We start from the raw sequence: 25875 nt of genomic DNA on the forward strand, positions 1-25875 counted from the left end.
GCTACTAAAAATTTAAAAGGGTATCTAATGATTTTAAAAAACCACAATAATTGAAATTTATGTGATAAAACTGTGCTGGATTCAGCTGAATTATTTTTACTTATGCGTCTAAGAGGGAATGCAAATCTGGAATAACATGAAGCATTCATCTCACAGTGCCACTTTTAAATTCTACGGCCATTGAATAGCCATTTCCTAGTGAATATGAAGTGATTAAACATCTGTCTGAACTGTTCAGCCTGAAGCACATAGGTTCAAGGAATGCTTGAACTTTCTTTCAAATGCAGTTAGGAGATCACTCACAAGTCATTGCAGACATATAGTTTGAGTTGTTACTCCATTTTCTTATGCAATAGTGGTGCAAATCACCCCAAATCAAAGTTTTATAAGACAAGTGCACTCCAGAGACTATTTTTTACTCCTGAATGCATACATGGTTTCCAAATCATTATACAGGTAGGGAAGGATTTGGACTCTCCAGATGGGTTGTTGCTAACAGTGGGAAACCTCCTGTGCAAGGTTGCTGTCAAAAAGCAGCACATAACAGACAATGTGGTTTTAGAAGTGAATGCACATAACTTTCAGAATCAGTGAATGCCCTAATAAAATGTGATTACTACCTATAACCTCAGTAATAAAACGCTACAAAGTTCAAGAAGAAATGATTTAATATTAACTATGATTGTTCCGGCTCTTTACTAGAAACCTGTGTGTTATAAACATTTTTAGGTGAAGGTAGGGAGTGATCTTTACAAGTCTGTGTTTGGTTAAATGACTGTCCTGTTTCCATCTAGCTCTAGAATTCCGAAGTATAAATCTATCCAAGTTTGGTACTGCTTTACATTTGTCTTGATTTAAAAATGAAAAGAAATACAGAAATACTTCAGTGTGTGCCTTTTCCTGTTACACAAGTGCAGTTGAACTTGGAACATGCCCATGTGTGTATGTGCAACTCTTTCTTTAGTAACTTCCAAATCCACCCCTCAGAACTAGAATATTTCAACGGGAATTTTTTCTATCCTAGGTATTAAGTTCCTGTATGCTTTGTGTGAATCAGTGTCCACATAGAGCAAAGTAACCCATGAATACCATGCTGAAAGAAAGGTTAAAGTGCTCATCCTTTATTCAGCAGCAGGGAACTGAGAAAGAGGAAGAGAGAAGGGCTGAAATGCTTCATTATCTCCCTGCTTATAGAGCCATTAGTATTTGGAATATCAAACTACTTTGGATTTTTTTTAAGGACATACACAAGGAATTTATAGCACAAAGCAACATAATAGTCCCATACTTTTTTACACTTCCAGACTATGGAGGGGCATGTGTGTGGTGCCCGTGCTTTGAAAGGAGTGCGGTGTTTCCTGCTTGAGAAATGCAGGCAGGGAGGGTGATGGCTTTGCCACAGCTTCTCCACTCACATGCCCCTGGACAGCTCCGTGGGAGATCACCAGGAAACATCACTGGGATCACAGCAGCACTGCCCAGCCATTTCCAAGTTTCAGTGCTGATCTTCCAGACAGTCAAAATACTTTACAAAGCAGCCTTGAGCATCAGCTCACACGCATCTTGTTTTCTGGCAGGAATAGAACACAAGGTGCCTGAGTCTGGGGCCCTCAGATTGCTGAAGGAGTAGAGGCAGGCAGCAGATGGTGATCCTACTAAAGAATAAGATCTCTCTTATGGATCTTTGGACTTCCTTTAGAAAGTTTTCCCATCTTTTAAGGAGAAGGTAAATGACCAATCTCATCTCTACAAGCATCAGATGAAAGGGCTGTTACAATAAACTTTCTGTCTATATAAATCTATTATATAGGGCATCAAATGTGACACATAGCACTCCTATTTCTTTTCCTTTTCCTCACATTTATCTTTGTGCAAACCGCATGAAAATGACTTGGTATTTCACAGTCAGCATTATTTCTGATGAATTATAAATGTGTTTTTCTTAAGTTCTTTTTCGGGTCGTTGTGGGTTTGTGTTTTTTATTTTATTTAACTGAAAATAGGAGAAGTATTTCTTTTTAGTCCCAACTGAAAATTTTGCTTACAATGCAGTGTTTCTTGTTTCTCAAAGTGAATAGAAAGATAAGGAAAAGGGAAAATGAATTATTCTTGCCCTCTGTTTCACAGAGTGAAGGAGGTACCTTCTTTAGCACTGGATCCATAGAATTTACCTTCAAAATCCTACTCCTGTGAGTATTTCTACAGATGTTAGTACAGCCTAAGCTTATGCATAGTTGGGTCTAGAATTTTAAAAGAATTAGATAAAGCTATGTAGTTTATGTAGCACTTTTGGTACTGGAGCTGTGTTGATCCCTTGAATTTCTCTGGAAACACACCTGCTTTTTCTTATGTCAACAAACTAACCGCAAAACTGTGTTGGACCATGTTCTTAACTCTTAACTTGTGTGAATATCAGTTCTTTGACTTGCAATAAAATCTGAATTAGTCCCACCTGATTAATTGTTAGCCTTGTGGGTCTGATCTACTTTTTGGGCTACACAATGATGTCCTTCAGGGAATCAGAAGACAAAATTGTGTCTAGAAAATTTTATGGTACTGTTAGTGAATTTATTCTTAATATATTCAATCAGTAGTTTCACTCTATTGTAGAGCAGCCTGTGATTAAAGTCTCCGTGGTCTTCTCCAAGTCACATATATTTTAACATTATCTGAAAGAACTTCTAATGTCTATATAATGTTCTACATTATCTAATTATCTAATTTCTATATAATGTTCCTTTCCTGTTTGGTGATTAATTGGATAAATTGTGATTTCATTTTTCTTGCAGTTACTGTACTGCTTCAGGTGAAATTTATTCTAAGAGACTACAGGTAAACTCCAACATTAGCTCTCATTTGTAAAATTTCTTAGATACCACCAACATCAAATCTCAACAGTAATCAATACAACATATGGGGTAGATTTTTAATTTAAAGACAAAGTTCTAGTATGAAATAAAGTTATTTTTGACAAAATAAATGCTCTATTAAAACTCAATCAAGTAGGCATCATAAGGAAGATATTTTTATCTTTTGACAAAAGATGTGTGCTAATTTCATAAACCAATCTTTAATATGGTAAAAAGTGAGCAGAGTAATTTCTCCATACACTTAGGGTCCCATTCTTTCAAGTGATGCACACCTTAGAATGCTGGTTTTTACTAATGAGTTTTAAAACAAGAGTTTTAAAACTAATAAGTTTTTAACAAGAGTTAAACCAGCTCTCATTTAAATTACACTCTGTGGTTACTGTTCTGTTTAACAGGGTTAATGTTTATTTCCAGTACAGCTGTTAAGTGGGTGTGGAGTATGGGAAAAAGGCAAGTCATAAGTGAAGAATAATCCTACTCCCTTTTAACAAGTGTACACAGTGTGGGACTGTATTCACTATTACACCAATGAGAATATGCAAATAATCTTCTGAAGTCATGACTAAAAAGAAGTTAATGTTAGAGCACTGTAAATGAGAGAAGAACAATTTTCCAGGTGAGTATTTGTGACAGTCAGGGTTGAACACTGACAAACCACACAAAGAATCCAATACACTGAATGTTTCATACCATTTGTAGTTATCAGCATATCAGAAGTTTTTTTATTTTAAATGTTGTTTATCTTTTGATTGCATGGCACTGCAATATTTTTCAGGAATAAAAATACATTGGTTTATATTTTACTTTTCATAGCCCTCTTAAAACTTTTGACAGACATACAACTATGGAATGGCAAGTATTTCCTTCTGCCCGTACTTGAATCAGGGAAAGACAAGGATGTAGAGTCTCCAGCCTGAGGGCTGGACACAGAGTCACCTGTAATGCACTTTGGCAACAGAGGCTAGTGTTACTGTGGAACACTGCACTTGCCATACAAATGTATTCCACTGTGTTTTCCTCTGATTTGTAGTAGAAAAAGCCAGAAAAAGCCACAGCAAAAGCAGTAAGAAATCATGAGAAACAGTATCTTCAGTCAAGGTGTGAAAGGAGATGGTATACTGATGAAGAAAAAATACAGAAATGTTGTCTTACATCCTGAGAGCTGCAGCAGTAACAGTAAGTCACTGGGGCATAGATTAAATGAGAAAGAAGACCCAATGCTAACCGAGAAAATGAAAGAAAAATCAGCCTTATGAATGGGTGTTGTCATGTATTAAATCAGTATCCATCTGGCTTGATAGAAAAAATTGCTTTAAAAAAGCCACCAAAGGAATCTGAAGTCATACAAGAAGGTTATGGAGGTGTAGTGATGCATGATCCAACTAGGTACACAGGAATGATCCGAAACACTTACTACTTCTCTTTTTATCTTAAAAGCATTGCAGGAGGCTCTCAGCATGCAGCTACTATCATCTAGCTAAATCCTTTAAATTAGGAACATTGTCTTAAAAAAATTACCTCCTTTCCCAACACAGCCAAGTGTGAAAGAGCAGACAGAGCCATGCTATTAAAAATCACAGGAAGTCCTGATTGAATGAATGTTTAAGGAACAGGCAAGTGTGTATTAAAATGTTTTTTTCCAGTCATCCTTTCATTTGGCTTTGTTTCATTTATTCCTACTTCCTGTTTCCTGTAGTCTAATTTGGAAATCTCTGAGGTACCATTAAAATAAGATTGTCACAACTCTGCTCAGGTCCCATATTGTAATTTGCTCTGCAATTAGGATTAATATTAAATTTAAAAAATATCTTTGAAGATACTGGTTTTATTTGGGTTGTTTGGTATGTTGATGGGAGGACCTTTTGCAGTCCAGAACGCAGAATGAGTAGGAACCTTATGGGCAAAAATGACAGTAGACTGTGACACAAACCAGTCAGCCTCTGACTTTCTCTGCTGTCACAGCTGGACACAGGTATCCAAACTGAGTCTCCAAATTGGGTTCCTACATGTCTGCATACAATGGAAGACTAGCTGTGTGTTTAGGAAAAATGGAGAGTGTATGTACATCTAATTTATTGGGTTTTTCTTAGCTTGTTTCTGAATGACAATAGAGATGATGAAAAACAAAATCAGGCTGCTCTAATTGCTTCCTGTTCACCCCTGAGTGCACCACACACAACTGCAGGAGCTAAGTTTCAATCAGACTGGGAGAGGCTTGTTCAATGGGCAACAGCTTGAAATAAAATGGCAACCTTTTCTTCAAAAAATCCTTGTTTGCATTGCTTATGTTCAAGTATCTGGCAATCTACTGTTAATCTAGGTCCAAGAACCGGTTACTTTGGTTTGTAATTAGGTTTAATATGAATTTTATTACTGAGGTTTTGACACAACTAAAAGATTACTATAACACCCAAATGTAAGAAGTTTTGTTGTTTAATCCCAGGTTAATCCCAGTTTTACCAACATAGAGTGCATGACGACTCTGCCTCTAATAAGTTTGTCTGAGTTGTATTAGAGCTTTTTAAAATATGGCTATTTAAATCTATATCAGGGCAATTTTTCTGTTACATAGAATAGCTTGGATGATTTAAAAGTATAAATGAATGCAAGCTTATACAAATATTCAGCATTGTGTCACTGACAGGTAATGGACTGAATTCTCTCTTTGGCTAATCTGCCTGAGGGTCTGTTTCTTTTTGAGTATAAGGTCTTTAGGGAAGGGACTGACTATTACTGTCTTTAGGCAGTATCTGTTTATGGTACCACAAATCAAATAGCAGAAAAAGGTTGCCTGACTGCATGGAGCATACATGGACTCTTCTCTGTAAATAAAATTATCAGTCTTTCAATCTAGACTGCCAGCCTGCAAAACAAACCCAGAATGTCCAGTCAAATAATACAGCAAGATATTATTGGTGAAACTCACTGTTTCCTTACAAAAATATAATCATCAGCTTAACAACACCACGAGAATATTTTGCTCAGTAATTTTTGTGCTGTGATATAATCATATAAGCTGACATCTTATAAACCTGACATCCTATAACCTGACATCCAATAAATACCAAAAGTTGTAGCATTATACAGCATCCTGAGCTTGGATGGTGCTCAAAAAATTCTCACATTATGAATGTCTTCAAGACTGATTCTACAATTCATATGCAGACAGAAATCCAAAAATCTCTGGGTTTCAAGAAAAGGCTTCAATGAGCTGGTCCTTAGTTTTATTGCTTTTTATCTGCAAAGCCTTTGATAATGCACACATTTTTAAAGTACACCCTAAGATACGCCAACTTCTAAATTCAGCTTCTTGAGACAGCTCCTTTTATATTTCCTCTTGCATGAGCACACACTGCACTAAAATCCAATATACTGTATCAAATACATGCATTTTGCAAATATATGACTACTTGATAAATAGAGTCGAATGTGGAGGGTTTTTTGGTTACTTTTAGCAAATGAAGAATGTGCATAGTTTAGTTTGTAGCTCACATATTGTATTCAAATTGCCTCTTTCTACAGTGCAATGTGCATATGAAGTTCTCTGAGATGTCTGAACTAGATTCACTGTAAGTACTTATCCAGAATATGCAATTAAAATGTAATTAATATCTAGATATCATCAGTATTCTGTCATTGCATAAGGGGAATGGACTAGGTGACCCATGAAGTCTATTCCTACCCTCATATCTATTATGATTACCTTATATTAGTAAAATTGCTTTTTAAGGTCACTTATATGTCATGGTTCCCTTTACACAAATATTTGGTACATTTGGCCATTTATGTGTATTTTTTCCAGTTCTGCTTAGAATGGGTTCAGTACAGCTAGAGCATCAAATGAAGGAAAAATGTGATGTTTTGTAGTAAATAATTCATAAAACAACGCTACGACCCCTATTCCCCATGAGGCACCCAGATAATGAGGCACCCAAATGAAACAGTGAAAACATGCACTTCCCCTGCCATGGGTGTGCCCCTGACAGACTCCTCAGGGTCACAAACTCATCAATCTCTTTTCACACATGAGCTAATCAATTCAAAGAGGGAAGTGCCAATGAGCTATTAGATCAATATGGTGAAGTATGGAGATTGATCTTATCCCAGAGTGACTACATTAACAGACTCGTCAGTGTGACCTCTGCCCTGCGGCGCACATTATACAGGATTGCGAGTCTGAGATCTGAATGAAGACCTCAGGTCATTGCTTTTAATAGTCTGCTTTGCTGAAAGAATTAAAAGTAAATCTGTAAAGGGATGACTAATGAAAATATGAAGTGTTTTCTGCTCCTCTAGTCTTAGAATGCTTGCAGAAATCACGCCAGCTTTTCACAGCAGCCGACGGTATCGACTGTCTCACACAGGCACCTGCTCAGCTGTGCCGGGCTATTGGCATTGGAGAGAAGAGTTTAATACAGCCACTGAGAGTGTGCTCTCCTGCCACAGAATTTAATAAATGAAACCAAATGCAAAATGATAAGAAGTATTAGCTGTGTCAAAATCACTTAAAGTCTTGGCTGAACTGCCAGACAGAGCTGGACTGGAGTCCTGGTGCTCTGAATTATTTAGCTGGTGTAAGTGGGATGGCAGGAGCTGCCTCTGCTGTGGAAGTTGCTGAGTGCTGCCGTGCACTGAGTGTTCCTTCAGCAAGCAAAATGTTCCCCATACTTGCATTAACTCAAGGTGCAGCCCTGGGAGTCAGTCCGCTTCCAGTTAGGCCAGAGGCCAGTGACTTTGGGGAGAATTGATCTGATCAGAGCAGCCTGGTTCACAGGATTTACGAGCAATATGTGCATACATTCTATAATGCTCTGCTGTGCCTCAATCAACCTGTGCTGCTAAATGTCACCAACCCTGCAGGACACCTGTACATGAAGTGACCACGTGTAATACTATAAGCAACCATTTCGGGCATCTGATTTTAAAGACTCATTCTTATATATAATTTCAGAGATGCTGAAAAAAAGTACACTTTTTTGTCTCAGAGCATGATGTTAATATTGTTAATATTTTTAAACTCTGAATAATTTCATGGCAATGAAACATTTATGTATATAACACACTTTTAATACTGTATTTTTATTATACTGAACATTTTTATTGTTCATTGTATAATTGAATCAATGAATTAGGAAAAGGTTGCTAAAAAAGGATTAATGCATTTTTAATGAAACTAAATGACATAACTTCTGCTAGTCACTGAGAATAATGGCAGATCTATCAGGTTTATACAGATAAGAGCTTTGTGAGTTTATGTGAAAGCCCACATAATGGCCCTCATTTAGCTGTAACCTAGAAAAACAGCCCTAGCAATCCTATTCAGGATTTTAATTCATTGTTTATGTATATGATCTCTCTTCCGCCTTGTGATCAGATCACCCGTCTAATGATGCAAATATGAATCTCTTTAGCAGACACATCTATTTCCAGTTGTAAAACATTTACTGAACACAATGCTCTTTCAAAGTCTAAATGGAAGAACCAAGCACTGCAATACCACTGGGAAATGTTTCTGAACTCAGGGTAACAGATAGGGAAACCAGTGAGAGCTGTGCACATTAATAGTGAGAATGTGAACATTTCAGTGCTCACACAGCTCAAATCCTTAATTAGCACACCAGCCTAAACTATAAACACTTTTCAGGTAGAAACTACTATGCTTGAAGATATCCTAGTCAAAACTCCTTATATTGGTATAACACTGATTGAAATGTTTACACTGGACAAATGTCATATAGAAAACTGTAACAGCAGTTGCAAACTTGGTTCTGAATCCTGCAGAGATATTGTGGTCTTTGCAACCCAGCTTTTATTTTTTGATTGTTTTGGAATGGATATAAAAATAGGTAGCAGAAGGTTATCTTAGTACATGATATATTGGGGAGGAGGGACTTTATAATGACACCCTTAGAAATATATTTGCATTTTTTCAATTTGAGGTATGTTACCAAATTTCAAGAGAGTGATTCTAGTACTTTTCCTGCCTTCCAATGGAAACTGAGAGTATGCAGAACATGTGTGGTACACAGGATGCTGCAGTATTGCTCAAGAACTTGTCTGAATTCTGTGAGACCGCATAATTCATAGCGGTGAACCACAGTTAAATAAATTCACCACCAAATGGGCATACTTTTTCCTACCACTAAATTGTGGTTTTTGTAAAAACCTATCCTTTCCAAACAAACTAAAAAGCTGTTCTATAATAAAAGCGTTTTAGATCTAGAAGGAGTTTAAATCCTGATACTTGTATCTTTCCACTTATAAAGCAAGGAAGCTAATACACATCCAACAGCACAGGTCTCAGACGGGCTTTGATTCAGGAAAGCGCTTGTCCTGACCTCACTGATGAGAAGCTGGTGCTTATATATTTACACTACAATGAGGGTGATTCTCCTGAATAAGGCCAAGGGTAAGTGAACTTACAGCATATACAGAACTAGAATACCTTTTCCAGAAATAATAATTACACTGTTTTTTTTTAATTCAGTGCCTCACACTCAACAAGTGCTAGAAGTAAATGCTGCCTCCCAATGGAAACGTAAAGTTTGTTTCCCAATAAAACAAATCACAGAATTTCTAGTCCAATTGTTTTACATACCTCTAATAAGAAAAGAAAAATTTTCATTTTGGATTTCACAATCAAATGTTTTGGTTTATGAATTTTGTACCAGTGGGCTCACTATGTACTCCTGGAGTAAGGTGGATGCCTTTTCCCTTTAAAAACAACCACTTGAAAACTGGTCAGAAAGACGAGGAAGCAAAACTGGAATAGTGGTAAGGTTCAAACAAGGTCATGAAGTTCATGAGAAATACAAATTATCCTATGATTCTGGAATTTACCATACAGCTTCACAACTCTTAATTGCAATATCACTGTCACACGTGTGCTACCAACAGATGCATCTGTCTGGTCACAGAATCTGTGGCTGCATTAGGGATACCTGCTAGCGGCATCTATTTAGATGCTTGTTATGTATCTGAGTGCAAATAAGTAATACACAATATTTTACAGTCAGTGAGCCATGTCACTAACTTCTTTGTAACACAGGATTGGATTTAAAAAAAAATCACTTAAATTTCCACTGTAAGCAAGGGCTTACGGGCAGAGAACATTTCTGAAAACTTTCAGAACGGAGAAATAATCTTCTGGGAAAGTTACAATAGATTCAAAATACATGTCTAGAATCTAAATGCTTCCTCAGCCTCAACAGAATAAATAATGCTTTCTAGGTGCAGCTCTTTTGACAACATATATATAAATAAATTAAAAATGTCTGTAGATTGACAAGTGTTTTGTGGGCTTATACTGGAAAGCCAATAACTAATTATGAAAGCCTGACTTGACTAATCAATTATTCAGATGAACATTAGGTGCCTATTATATGCGTAAACATGGGAATTATATTTCCCCTAAGTAACTTTCAAAAATAACAAACCCAAAACATGTAAATTTGAATCAGACAGAAATGGCACTATTGTGCCCTTATTGCACATGCAGAACTCCCACTGAATTATTCAGGGAACAGTGACTCGGGAGCCTCGGTCTTCTGACTCTGAGCTGCACAGCAATAGCAGCACATGCCATGTAGTATTTGTTATGCATGCAATATTGATTTAGCTCATTCTTGCTGGTCATGTTTCAAATTCATTTCACATTTAGGAGATAGGGAAAAGGAGTAGTGTCTCTGGATTGATATTTGCAATATATTTTTATGCCTGTTGAACACAAGATTATCTGATAAATTAATAAGGTTGTGTCTTTTGATTGTATGAAGAACAAGCCTTTGAAAATGAGCACCAGTGAGGTAATGAATTGTGTTTTGAAAAGGTTTATACTTGCTACATTCTCCACCTCCTGTACGTAAAGATTGGAAGAGCGCTTGTATTACAGAACGGATTCACTTATGTTTCTTTAAGGCACAAACCACAACAAAGTAATGCAGAATTGTCCTTTGCATTTAGAAAAGACCATGCTCTTAAACAGCATACAGCAACAGGGAAACCAGAAATAGATGTGACCAGACACCTGCTGACAAACAGTGACAAATCCCACTGACACTGCAGTGACCCCCAGTTAGTCAAGATTTAATTAAGGAGTATAATTAAGTCAGTGGAACAGAACACTAATGAGTGGTGGTTTTTTATACGGGTAATTACACATAAGAATACAAAGTAAGCTAGACCCCTACATATATCATTAAAATGAACAGTATAGAATGACAACCAGGGCTTAAATATTTTGGTTTTTGCTCTGCAGTAACACAGGTTGAAACACCCCATCCTGTCAAGCATGTGTAACATGCTCACAAATGCTCCTGGCCCAGCCATGCATGTGTCTAAGCATGTTGGTAACATGACCTTGGTGGCACAATGCACATCGCCACGGCGCGTGCACGGCTCTGCCAGGCTCTGTCTGTCACTGTGCTCGCCTGTGTCTGTACTGGGCAGGGGTCACTCGGGCTCCTCTTCTAACAAATGACATTCTGCTGCTATTCTCTTACAAGTAACACAGCCTCTGGATTTCATTTATCACAAGTGTTGATTATGAGGAAGGCATAGGTTACAAATTGTTCCTATCTGCACATTGGGCACAATTTACCTTTGCAATCAAATGACAGATTTCTTACAGCAGATCCAGATCCAGTTCTCTGGAATTTATTCTGGGAATCTTCAGGCAGTTGAATGAAATAGCTGAAATATCTCTGACTATTTGCTTATATTTCAAACAGAAAAGTTTTGTAAGGTAGATTTACCTAGACCAACATTTTAAACTAGGGTGGAAAACATCATCATGAATAATGATGACAATGGTAAGGGAAAAACAACTTTCCTATGGTCCTGAAGATTTAAAAGAATGCCTGTGTAGTTTGGGGCCAACCCTCTGCTGGGATTACTCTATCTGCTCCCAGCTGGTAGCCTGCAGTTCATGACAGCCTTTTATCCATTATCAAAGCAACAAGTGGAAAAGCAGATCCTCCTGCCTGCTAACATTCTGTTCCATTCTCTCTGTAGAATTTCTGCTTCTAAATCTTTCCTTTTAACAAGTCCTCAGATTTCCTTCCTATGGCTGCAGGAGACACTAAATATCTCTCAAGTTTCTAGCTCACTTGTCTAACTTAAACTCTGTAGAACACTGAAGGAAGAAAGAACAACTGCACTGCACCAGCACATTTTCTACAGGAACTGACTGAAATGCAGAATGAGCCTGATCTTGTTCATTCTGGAGCACTGAGAGTTTAGCTGAGTTCAATGACAGCAAAAGAAGAACATAATTACTGAAACAACATGGTACTAATATAATGCTTTTACAATTTGTTAGTACAAGTTTTACTGTTGCAAAAACAAAGCAAACAAGCTGCATTGAAACTTATGTCCTATATCCTGCATTTACTTTGTTTTTTAGTACCATAGGAAAAATAAAAATGGTAGAATGAGGAGATATTTAAGTATAACTAATGAAAATTCTTTCAAGCAAAATCTATCTACTGAAACGGAACAGTTATTTGTTATTATAACAAATATGTTATTATAACAAAATGAATATATTTTATATAGTAAAAATACACATCCCACTTTCCATAAATTCATGCTATCATGGAGTAACAGGTCTTAGGTACACAATCCTGTAACAGTAACTGCAGTCAGGTAAAAATCAAGAGAATTTAACAAGCTGTTATGTGGGCTACATTAAACAAAAATATATGTTAAGATTTTGGGGTTTTTTGTTGAACAATTTGTTTTTTAAATAGATTTTCTGACAATTTATGACACTCATGCAATGACAGAAGATGCCATGGGAATGCCATTGTGGCGGTGAATCTGGGACTTGCTCCCTCTCTGAACCAAGGCCTTTGCCACCAGACTCCTTTGTGCTTGCCACCACTCCTTTGTGCTGGCCACAAGTCTGTGGCCAGACTCCTCTGAGCTGGTCACAAGAGATGGAGCAGGGCCAGGTCCCGCCAGTGCCGTGCCCTGCCCACAGCTGTCCTGTCACGCTGAGCAGAACCAGCTCTGGGGCCTCAGGTGCTTTGCTGAGACATGAGAGTAGCATCTCATTTTCATGAGGTGCCTGAGGTAAACATTCTGGAGAAGGACACAAAAATTTCAAGATATGAAGTTTCTATTTTAGGCTTTTTTCCCCATTAGCTGAAGTACATGCAAAACCCTAACAGAACTGTAATACAATAAACCAAGGGAGGTCATAAAACTTATGCAAATTATTTCCCCATTTTCATTTTTCTGTGGGCATGTGCCAGTATAAAATACAGGGTCAGCAGGAGTGACTTCTGCATGGGCTGCAGACACACGAGTGCATAATGGGTCCCTGACATCTTCTTCTGCCCCATTTTCATCCCTGCGAGGCTGCCCCTGCCCAGCCAGTATGAATGAACAGAAGTGCCTTTCATCCCCCACTTGCCTGGCGCTTCAAAAGCAACTACGAAAATAGCAGCAACAAAAATCCAGCCGCCTGCCAAAAGGCCCGCACACGTCCCATTCTCACAGGCATGCGAAAGGTTGGAGAGCTCAGCAAAATTTTTATGTACGGGAGCAGGCCCAAGGAAAACTCACACGCCATAACCAATTGTGGACAGAGGATCATCTATCAGCAGACAAATGCAGGAACTCCAGAATGTCTCTCCTCAAATGAAATAATATATCTTTGAAAGCCAATGCCCGTTTTAGGCCTGAGGCCCATATATCAAGCCTGAGAGGCTTGTGGATACGCTCCAGGGCCATTAACCTTCCACCTGTTTCCCCTTGTCCTTCAGGATGAGACCCTGCCCTTGATTTTACTCCCTTCCCCTGTTCATCTTCCGACAGAGTGTAAATGTAAAGCAGAGGGCCTGTGAAATAATTCAAAGGCAATGGACCAGGGACATGGTTACAAATCTCTGCCACTGGCACTGTGACTTATGCAGGCAGTTTGTCACACATGAGCCAGGTGACCTCTGTGACATAACAGAGAAAAATATCGCCCGAGATCAAAAGATGAGATTCAGAGCACTCTAAGTAACTGTGGTGTACACAGCCGCGCTATGCGGTGGCCAAGGGTTTCCTCTCCTCCCAGTGCTCCTCGCTCCGCTTACTAGCGGGTGAGACACACTCCTGCTAATTTCAATAATCTCTTTTTCTTTTTGGAAATCTTCCCTGTAACCTGAACATCGAAATTTGTCTCCTTCTGAAGACCCTCTTTTTCAAAAAAGATAATTAAACTGACAAGGAGAGACAGCAAAGTGTCATTCAGCAGATAAAAATAATGCATAAAAAGCAGCACGGCTGAAAATGGTGGATTAGTCACTTTTGCAAACAGGTCTATTTTAATCAAGTAATTTTTGAAATTATAAGTATTGCTAAAACTTTGAGCAATGATGTCTCTAGTATTGCAATAAAAAGTGCTCAAAGTCTAAAACATTTATTGGGATTCAGGTCTTATGATGGTAAAACTGAGAGTACAGTTAATATTAAAAATTATGTAATAGACCCAGATAATACGCTTCTGTACATATTCATATTTTACACAGAGATATCCTACAGAATCAGCATAACAATCACTTGAAATAATCCCGGTCAGACTGATTTTTAAAAAAAATCTTGAATTCATTTTTCAAGCTGTGTGCTACATAGGAAGTTTCCCAGCTGTTTTGTACATTCAGGACTCTCTGCTGGGTGCAGACAAAAGGGTAAGGCCTAATGCAGTGTTTCTCTTTCACTCCCTGTAACCTAATGGTATGTCTGGTATGGACATTTAATTTTGTCTATTTCATAAATTAAGGAAAACCCACAACTGTCACAGTATCCGTGGCATGATGATGAAATGAGAAATACAACTGTAGCTAGATCAGCCTAAATCCCATTCTAATCCTAAATCACTTTGGCACTTGCCAACATCTAGTTGATGAAAAACTCAGTTTGACTCATGAATGTATATAAAAATACACTCATGCAGACATACACAGAGAGAAATTCAAACACAAGTGTGCTAAGTGTTACCTTATCAGCTATTTTATCCTGCTTCATCTCATGCAGACTTGGAAAATTTTGCAGCATTCAAGCTCTTGTTCAAAATCACCTCGTATTCCACTATGGAAATATATATAAATTCACTAAGTCTAAAGCATAAAAAAAGTTGGACAATGGATAGGTTTTGAGGCTAAATCACGCAGCAGTTACAAAGGAACACACAGCTGAAAATCATTTCATGTTTCCCATTGAGTAAAACCTGACGCACAGCAGTAAACCACTCTGTTGCAGAATGCTGCAACAGTAAACAGAGTAAATGTAAGATTAGTATTATAAAAATATTACTGTGAAGTGTTACCACATGCATTTGTAAAAATAAGACAGCTGTTGGATTTTACAGTGCTAAAATCTTTTGCTTTTGTTCAGGCTGTATGATTAAACACACATTTTCCTCTTTTTAGTATCTCTAAAGACAGTCTGTCAGAGACACAACAGTCAGCAATTACAGGTCAGTTTTGTCACCAGTTTCACTGAACTCCAAGTCAAATCCAGATGTCTTCATTTTTGAAAATACCTAGTGTTGCTTTTACTGTAAAATATAGGTGTTACAACCAAATTTTCTGCCAGTCAGATCTTTAGCTCTTTTACATTCCTACTGAACATATTAATTTGTATTTACTTTGAGTTTCACTTAGGCTTTCTGTGGTTTTTTTTAATATATTTGATGTATCCCTGAAAAAATTAATATTTAATTTAAAAAGCACCTAACTCAATCCATTGCCTTTTACAGTAAGTATGATCTAGTGCATCTGCTTTTGTAATATTCATGAAATCTGAAAATCAAGGCTAGGCATCATATGCTACCATCATATGCTAATAGAGGGGTTTGCTCATTTGAGTGTTTGATCAGTTTTGAATGCCCAAATGGCCTATTAGAATTTCCAAGACAGGAAATACTGTAAAAGTTATTATATGTATAAAAATATTATTATATGGATATAACAAATTTTACTTTTCATAGATACACCCTCAGATTCACATGAAATATTTTGTCTCATTTACTTCCTTCTATGTACTTTTTGTGTAAATAGCTACTGAGCAAATATTTTATAAAACTGAAGGTTAAATTACCCGGATTCTAAAGAAGAGAATTGGACTCATGGTTATTATATAACAGAATATCTTGTCTTGAGGAGAAAAGCCTTAAATTAATTGATGTACGTAGTACACACATGCTACAAGCCTACTTAATTGTATTTTTGAGTTGATGTGCCTCTCTGATGCAGGCATTTGAAACAAAATAAAGCAAGGGGTATTTAACATTAACAGTAATTTAAAAAATAATAATTTGGGGCATGAATCATTCCTTACATTCCTTTCCAACTACAGACAATTTCTGTTGGGAAAAGTGCCATATAGTATCGACAGTGACAACAAATTGTATTGTCCAGTGAACATCTGTTTCCGACTCCCACACTGATATTGCAGGTTGGCTACTTCTGATTTAGTCTTCACAGGCTGCCCAACCACAGAGGAACTGGAAATTACTGGTACATTCAACTTTTATTATTGGAACACAGGAAAACTTTATCATCATGCTGGGAAGTTCTGTGTCTTTTGAAATATTGGAAGGAGGATTATGTGAGCACAGAAAGCCCCATGCGACAGTTCTTACGAAGAAGGAGAAAAGTGCCTCCTGTTCATTGTGTCTGTCCATACACATGGGTGTGAAAGTCTGAGATTAAAATCTCAAAATGGAACAGCATTTCTGTTTTCAAGATAGGATGTTTGATGATGAGGGTTTGGTGGGTGGTGTTTATTCTTAACAAAACCAGCAGCGTTGTAAAAAAGGACCGGATTCTCCCAGTCTTGCTCAATATGTAGCATAGTGTTCCTATACAAAATATCTCTGAAATTCAGAGCAGTTTCTGTAGGGCAGAGCAGACTGAAGTTTAGTTTGAATTGCAGGCTCTAGCCCCAGAGAATAGAGCTGTTCTAACTTGTATTTACTGCACCAAGTTACTGTGATAGCAATTGAAACAGTACGGCTGTGTTAACTAGCTGAAATTACTACTGTTTAAAAAAATCAAAGCTAATGCTAAGCAATCTTTTCAGAACTAAGGGGAGCTTGTTAGAATGATCAATTTCATTATTCTCATAGTCACACCACCATTGTTAGAAAAAGGTTAAGTTCCACTTTGGCTGGGAAAAAGAAGAAAAAAGATACCTTCTTCATAGGCACCATGTACCAGTTTGATAAAGCTCAACTCCTGATCTGTAAACTATTTTACAGAGAAAGGAGAGCAAAAACTCCACTGAACTCCTGTTAACACTAATTAGAGTTGCCAGCATGCAGTGGAATCAAAGGCAAAACATGTGGAGCTCCCACTGAAGTCAAGAGGAGAAGGGTGTGACTTAAAGGAGAGGCATGCAAATGAAAAATAAATGTGGTTCAACATTACCAAATGAGCTGCTCATGTAAATACTCGCTTTGAGGTCTAACCCATACTAGTGGGAACATTCTCCCTGAAAGTTCATTCCTAGTCAGAGACAGGAATTGTCCTTGACCACACTTGCCAAATAAGAACCTTTCTTGTGAATGATGGGTCCAAACCATGGACCATGTAAAACAATTGCCATGTGTTTCTTTCTGCCTAAAGTTGTTGCTATTGTTACTGTTCTTAAGATTTTTGTTGTTTATTCACTGTACTATAAGCAACGACCATTATTTTCCAAGTCCTGCATCAGAAAGGCAGTGCTACTCCTTACAGCAATTTTGGATTTTTCAAAGACTTGAAAGTCTACGTAGAATCTTAGCAATATGGCAAATATTCCAAATAGTGTTAGGACAATCCACATGTCGGCCTCAGATGCAGAAAATTGCCTGTTCTTGTTTTTCACGAATATGATATGTACTAACCCAAACAATACTCTGTAGTATTTGTGAGCAGCTGGCTTGTGAGCTATGTCCTGCTCTTCTCTCCATGTGTAGATAAAATGTGACAGTGACTGTGGAGTTGTCAAAAAAGAAACTGAAACTATTTTATGCTATAGTGACCTGGGTACGAGCCACACATTAGTTTTGGCTTCCAGTTGCACACGGGATTATTTGCACCACCAACTAATTTAGTCTCATGCCTCCTAGCAGCCAGTCTACTACACCCCTGCCATCTCCCACATTTCTAAGGACAGGGTTGTTATTGCCCTAAAACCACTGCACAGACAAACAGAAGCAGAAACAGAAACTTTGGGCAATTGTCACTACAACTGTCATTATTCTTTCTACATGGTTTTGCTGTTACCTGAAGGAAAGTTAATACTTAGGATTGAATAACATTGTGGTTTTATTATGATTTTTACTAAGCTCCAAAAATATCAGTATGGTGACTGCTGGCCTATATGACCCACACACCATGAACATTTTTCTCAAATATTTCTGCCTTTTCCAAAAAGATTTTTGAGGGCTCATCACTGAAACCACTGACTAACTGAACAAAAATGTCACTGGAGCCCAAAGCCACAAATAACTGAAAGAGACAAAGAAAGAGAAAGGACAAGATAAATTAGATAACAAATAAGGCATTTAGAAGTAACATGTAGCAAATGAAACTTAAATGCTTGACACAGGCAGCTTTATAGAAGAAAACAGAAAACTGGCAAATGCTATGGGTGAAAATGGAAATACAGTATTCAGTATTAACTTGCACTTCTTATTTGGACAAAATTCTCGTTGGTTACAGTAAAGCTTTTTCTGATATGCAGTACAAGACTGGATCCATAAGCACAGCTTTACACTGAAAAATACTATATACAAGGCTGATTTTTTCAACTCTCTATTGAGGAGAGCAAGCAGTTATAGGTACATATTTATTTCCTGGCACAGTGAATTCTAGCCATAGCATGGAAACAAGGAAGGTTCCCATCACTGTTGGTCTTTTCTGCCCGTACCTTGAAGAGGGATGAAGCAGCTCAGTGATCAGACAGCCCTGTCTCTGCCTCCCCTGAAGTGCTGGATCGTCCCTCAGACTAATCAGTTGCCTAAGAGATGCAGAAAGCTGCTTCTTGAGTGGTGAGGGATTATGACTCAGCACCACCAGTGTGCTCATTACTCAGGACAATCTGGGAGACTGCAGTGAGTATTCTCCAATAAATATCAAAAGGTATCCAGATGAAACAAAGAGACAGTGTTGACTGTAACACCAGAATAAAGATACAAGTCTTCCTCACATTCAGTGTCACTTAGCCAGGGTGATGTTTCCTGTACTCAGCAAACACGCCAGTAAAAGAATTTCCTTGGCATAGAGACAACATGGAAATGTCCTTTTAAAATCAGTTAATACCAACAGAACTCATGAGCTAGCTGGAACCATTTCCTATGCTATGGAAAGAACACTCAAATAAGGTTAACTAAGATATTTCACCCTCCCAGCCTCCCCCCTCCCCATCTATTTCTGGATGTCTTCTTTTGTTCACCCTTTGCTAATTATAGTGGCCTTGCTTAGGTGATATTTATAGTCTTAAAAGAGTTGCCTGACTTTTAGAACACTTTATTCATGTATATTTCCTGTGTTTATTGTTGCCTTAACTAATTTTTTAAAATTAATTTTACTTCATCCAAGATTTTATTTAGCAACAAATATCAAAGTAACTTTTCTTTCAACAAATGCAAGACCTGTATTTAGATGAAAAAAACATTTTTTCTATTTCTGAATTTCCGAAAACAGATTTTAGTTTCTTTCCCTCTCCAAGTGATGAGCATGACAGAAAACTCCAGAATCAGACAAAATGAAATTTCTTTTTTCACTGCAGTATGGTTACTTGGTATTTTATTTTACTAATTTATCCTTTTTTGTCAGTAATGCTAACTTTAATGAGTGGGGTGTTCCCAAGACACAATGTTAAATATTTTTTCCCAGACTACCCTGATGTTTTCCTAACCACCAATAATTGAACTTCCACGGGTTACAGAAATGGAAAAAAGACACTGAGAACATCTACATAAAATTATATCTTCCCTTTCCTACCTGCACATTTCATCACTTTTTAAGGTTTCCTTCATTCCTTCTTAAATCTGCCCTTTTGTTTCTTCTGTAGTTGCACTGCACATGTGCTTATAGTGATGCCAATAGAAACAACTTTCAGTCCCTATTTCAAGATAACAAATAAAGAACATTTTACGGAAAAAAAAACTTGATGCGTGCCTTTCAACTTTATTGAAAGCAGATGGATTTGGGGAAATATTAGAGCAAAACTAACTGGTGGTTCACCTTTCAGCAGAAAGGCTTTCTCCATCCCTTGATGCTGCCGCGCAGTCATGCGCGGACACCGGGAATTAGCGGAGAGCACCCGGCACCCGCGGCTCCCGGCCGGCGCCCGGGTCCTGTCCCCGTGTCACAGGAGCCCGTGGCTGGGCTGGCCAAGGGCACGCAGCCCGCCGCAGCCACTCGAGCGGGGCCGCAGGGCAGTGAGCGGCGCCTGCCCTGGGAGGGCAGCCGGAGCCCTCCGCCCCTCGCGGCTGGAGCCCGCGGCTGGGCACGGACCCCGCCCCAGCCCGGCCCGGCCCGGCCCGGCCCTGCCCGCGCTGCAGCGGCGCTGGAGCCCAGAGCTGCGGGCGGCACCTCGGGCCGCCAGCCCCGGCCCCTTCGCTCGGCCCCGAGGCAGCCTCAGAGGAGCAGAGCCGTGGCTCGAGTTAGTCGCCTTTTTCGGCTTTTCTCCCATGTTATGTGCTGATGCTGGGGACAAGCCCTCGTCTCACCTGCCAGCCCCGACACTCCTCATGGCCCCACCTGGTCCTCACTCACGGGGCCATTCAAGCTCCAGCCAAGGCCCTGGGCTCCCTCACTACTTGTACGTGTCCTTGTCTCGTCCCTTCCAATCCTGCCGTGTCTTTGGGACTCCCAAGGCTCTCTGTGAGGGAGGTGGCGTGGGACAGTCCTGTGGGGGACAGTCCCGTGGGACAGTCCTGTGGGGAATGGCCGTGTGGGACAGTCCTGTGGGGAATGGCCGTGTGGGACAGTCCTGTGGGGCATGGCCGTGTGGGACAGTCCTGTGGGGAACAGCGGTGTGGGACAGTCCTGTGGGGAATGGCCGTGTGGGACAGTCCTGTGGGGAATGGCCGTGTGGGACAGTCCTGTGGGGAACAGCGGTGTGGGACAGTCCTGTGGGGAATGGCCGTGTGGGACAGTCCTGTGGGGAATGGCCGTGTGGGACAGTCCTGTGGGGAACAGCGGTGTGGGACAGTCCTGTGGGGCATGGCCGTGTGGGACAGTCCTGTGGGGGGACAGTCCTGTGGGGGCATGGCCGTGTGGGACAGTCCTGTGGGGAACAGCAGTGTGGGACAGTCCTGTGGGGAACAGAGGTGTGGGACAGTCCTGTGGGGACATGGCGGTGTGGGACAGTCCTGTGGGGGGACAGTCCTGTGGGGAACAGAGGTGTGGGACAGTCCTGTGGGGAATGGCCGCGTGGGACAGTCCTGTGGGGAACAGAGGTGTGGGACAGTCCTGTGGGGACATGGCGGTGTGGGACCGTCCTGTGGGGAAATGGCGGTGTGGGACAGTCCTGTGGGGAACAGCAGTGTGGGACAGTCCTGTGGGGAACAGAGGTGTGGGACCGTCCTGTGGGGAAATGGCGGCCTCTGCCCCTCAGTGAGGCTGAGGTGATGGTGCTGCCGTGCCCAGCAGTTTCTGTGGCACACGGAGAGCAAATGTTTCAAATCCATTTGGTAAGGGGCTAAGATGGTGTGTTGTGATTTAGCCAATATTAGCTCTGAATAAAACTGTGCTAGAATGGAAAATATTCAAGTCCTTTAGTATGTTCCTGTGCTTATACAGCTGTATAAGGTGTCCAACCTGTTTTGAGTAGTTCTATTTGCAGCACAGTTTGAAGCTCTCAGCTTTGGGCCTTCTGTCCAATAATGAGTCTGATGACTGAGTGTTGTGGAAAACATATTTGTGGTGCTACTAGAGGCAGCACCAATAACATTTGTGGTGAGGAACTACACGGTTTCTCACTCTCCTAGGTACATTTTGTTTAGATGTTGTACTTCTACAAGGCTTTCATATGGCTCTATACACAAACATCCATTTATGTGATGCAGCTTCAGCAGGGCTTAATAGGAAGTCTGTAAGTGACTTCAGTGTGGCTGGGATTTCATCCTTACTGCAGGTGATCCTAAAGGCTACAGGTTAACAGAAGAGCATCCTTAAATCTGACCAGCCTCGATAAATTTATAGAGGCAAACTTGCACTGTAACTGGGAGCCATCCCATAGAACAGAAATATGAAATATACAGGTATTGTATACAAGTGCTGGTTCTGAATGATACAGGTACCATACAAAAACTCTGGATCAGAATGAAACAAGTTCTCTTCCTGCAGTAAGATCTACAGCCTGGTTATACAAAAATGTCACAATTTGCAGATGGAAAATCAGCTCTTTTTGGGACTTTTTTGGGAGGCAAAAACTTGCAAAAACTGGGGATCTTTGTAAGTAAAGATCTGTCATTCTGACAATAAAAATGTGACCTTACTAAGTGAAATCAGGCAATATATCTGATTTTTCCAAGAGACTGGAATTGTTTAATTTTCAACGTGTAAAGCTCTCCATCATTTGGCAAAATGATCAAGCCTTCAAAGCAGAAAATAGCAGCTAAAAATTGTCAGAAAATACAACAGACAGTCAACATGGCTGAGCATTCCCTGTTCTTAGTACAGCAGTTATTGTTGGAGTTAACTTTAACATCCCCTTGGGCTACTCACAGCATGCAAGATCTAAAGAGCACCGGTTCTTCATCTCGCCCTACAGCAGTGTGATATACATTTGCTAACACACCCAAGTAATCCTTCTATGTCACTGCTGGCAATTGTCAAACTTAAATTGGAAGCTTACATTTTGAAGGAAAACAATTAAACTGTAATATTAAACTTCTGTTTGGTGTAACCAATATCTCAAACTCAGATTAACTCAGTGTCTGCCTCAGGACCTGTAGCAGGAGCGGCTGTAGCTGTGTAATTCCTTGTGTCCATACACCAGGCTATTGCATCTCTGTTTAGGGGCTGGCAGCTTTTTGAATTGTTACTTGCTCAGATTTTCTCTGTAAGTAGCAAAACTTTGTTCCTGCACCATGGCTGTTCACGGCAACCTGGGTAACTTTGCTGCTGAACTGCTGGGGGCAGGTGCACTCAGGTGCACAAACACCTACATGGAACATGGTTCTTAGTCACAGCATGATGCTTAACTGGGTGTTAGATAGAAAATTACTAAATCCAGAGAGACTACTCAGTCTCCTGCTATCAGGGGTGATAACATCCTACACCAGAGTGAAACTAAAGTACCAGCTCTGACATGGAAGGTCGTAAGAGAATGCCATCTTCCTCTTGATGCCTGAAAATGTACCAGCACCGAACAAACTGTTTAGAAAGGCTGCAAAATCACATGCCCACATGCTTAAATACAGTGTTTAGTCACAGCCTTTCTCCAGAGAAGAGCCAGATCATCATGAAGTTTGTTCTAACAATGTGTTCCTCTACATTTTTAAATGTTTGAGGAGTATTTCTCTTAGATCCAGATATGCTGGAGACAGCAGTTACACATGACTAATCTGATTACTGATATCAAATGTAGTCCTGCACCTCAGTTTCTGGCAGCTTTCCTGACTGAAAGAACTCTGCAGAAATTTTATTTCATCAGCTATGTGAGTTGCATTTCCTGTCCTGATAAACACACACTACAAAGTCCAAAAGCACTTCAAGTTATCAAATTACACTTGATTACTTAAGTCTTCATAATATATCACCCTTTCATCATCCTGAAAATTTTAAGGTATTTCATAGCTGATCTTTTTGTAAAGAAACAAAGATCTAAAAACAAACAAACAACCCCCCACACCCCCCAACTATAAAACAAAACCACAAAAAAAAAAAACAGAAAAAAATTATTTTTTGCTATTCTGTGCTAATTCCATTTAATAATTGGATTTCTGTACTGTAATTCCTTATTTTCTATGCATTTCTTGATACTCAGCTACATATGGACTGAAATTTGAAATTAAAGCTAGTATATAGAGTATTACATTATTACATCTATCTAAATTGATTTCACAGAAGAAATAAGAGCCTCCAGGAATTCTGTTAATTCTATTCACATTAAGTTTTCACTTACAGAAATAAGTTGAAATTCTGATAATATAGTTGCACTTCTGGGGAATATATAACACAAAGCTAGGCTTTTGTTAGCTTATGAACTGCAAAAATATCTGTGATCCCATTACAGTGCAAGTTCTATAGACAGGGTCCTTTGGAGATCTGTGATTAAACCACTGTTTCTTTGAAGGCCACAGCTAGTGTAAGCATGAGCAAATTTATACTTACAGCAAGAAATCTGGCTTGGGACTGATAAAGTCTGACATCAAGGAATGGTCGAAATTTGCAAACTCAGTGAATAATTGTAGGATGAGCTTCTTTACCATGAAGTGCACTGGTTCTTCCTGCAATCATTCACTACAGGGTTTGTGCTCACATGGTACTTTGACCTATGGCATCCTCACTAAAATAGCCAAATAAGGCAAGGTAGTTTTTTTGTGAGTCACCATTCTTTTAGTGCCTTTTTTTTGTAACTATTAACACTTAGTTGATTTTTTTCTGATCCTCAGCCAGAAGAAAATATCCTGAGGACTGTTCAACAGTGCAGGTCCTGGGTTTCTCTGCTCCAGGCAGAGACTTTCTTTTATGGGCTCAGGAATACTTAGCTCTGGAAGCAGTCTTTGAATTTTCCCTGATGTGGGCTGATGAGCCAAGACCAGTCCGGAGAAGCTGTCTGCATCCTTCCTTGGGGCCAGGCAGCCTTTGGACTCTAGAAACTCTTGCAATATTTTCTTTTTAGCTTTGTACAAAGACCTTTCACCTGACTAAGACAGCTGGCGACAAATCTAGCATCCCCAGGGCATTCCTGAGTTTTCTTAGCTGAGGATAAGATGGATATATCTTACTTTTATATTTACTAAGCTTTCAACAACTCCAGAATAGCGAACAAAGACCTTCTTTACTACTACTATTAATTACTATTACTATTATTATTAATTAATATTACTAATAATTACTATTACTATTATCCCAAGCCTCTTGGGATGTTACTTCTGTGTTATTTCATTTGTGCATAAAGAACCAAACAGAAATATATCTCATTATGAATAAAAAAGTAACATGTAACATCAACCCCCGGAATTTTCCACTTAATAATTCCTTACAAAGTATTTTGACTTCACAAGACATGTAGGGATGTTTGAAATTTTAGCAGGTGTTAAATTCAAATTTACTGGATTGCAATTGGCTGTTTTGGATCTTACTCTGACATTATTATTAATCCTAACTAGTTGGCTTCTTTAATTTTTCCATTTGTTTCTGAGATCCTACATGAAGATGAAAGGATCTGTTCCTCCGCAAGTGTGAACATTACCCTTAAATTACACACTCAAATCCATACACAGGTCATATTCAAATACTGTGCATGCTGTGGGTGGTTCTATGCAGTCAATATTTTTCCCTTTTACATCCTTAAATGTGTAACATATTCCAAAAAAGGCGATGAAAATTTGTAGATCAACAAGTGAGAAGATTGTGATAAGCTTAAACTGGTAAAAGCTTCAGAAAATAAAGTTTTAAAACAGATTTTTTTCATTTGAGATTTCTTTTAAAAAAAACAAATCTGCAGTCAATAGGAAAGAAATAAGGAAAACTTAAAAACTGTAGCTCAGTGGTGGGTTTTTGTTATTTTCTCTAGGGTAGATGTGGCCAAAACCACTGATGAACTGGGACAGCATTTTTTATCATATTCTCCCCTGAATTCTGCTAACTACAAATCTCTAGCAGAAAGAAAATAACTGCTCCTTTATATTAATTGAAGAGACCAGAGTATAAGACAAAATTTAGAATGAAGTGAAATGATACAAATGTTTACAAATAATTGTAAATGTGCTGCCTAGTAACTCACAGCCAGTTGTGCGAGGTGTCGCTCATCATGACAAAGCCAAGATGAATTGTATGCAAACC

The 25875-nt window shown here is 39.1% G+C and overlaps 1 protein-coding gene and 1 long non-coding RNA gene across 3 annotated transcripts in view; one reads left to right on the forward strand and one right to left on the reverse strand.

Annotated features, from left to right (window-relative positions):
* The window catches only part of NR5A2 (nuclear receptor subfamily 5 group A member 2), a 79023-nt gene that overhangs the window by 42793 nt on the left and 10355 nt on the right, over nt 1-25875 (reverse strand). The gene's annotated exons all lie outside the window — the stretch shown is intronic.
* Nucleotides 1116-9310, forward strand: LOC134555323 (uncharacterized). The gene is made up of 6 exons (XR_010081406.1): nt 1116-1726; nt 2127-2188; nt 2789-2831; nt 3900-4045; nt 6392-6438; nt 9136-9310. It is a non-coding gene; the product is annotated as an uncharacterized LOC134555323 (long non-coding RNA).

The sequence above is a fragment of the Prinia subflava genome, chromosome 10 (assembly GCF_021018805.1).
Source record: "Prinia subflava isolate CZ2003 ecotype Zambia chromosome 10, Cam_Psub_1.2, whole genome shotgun sequence".
NCBI lineage: Eukaryota > Metazoa > Chordata > Aves > Passeriformes > Cisticolidae > Prinia > Prinia subflava.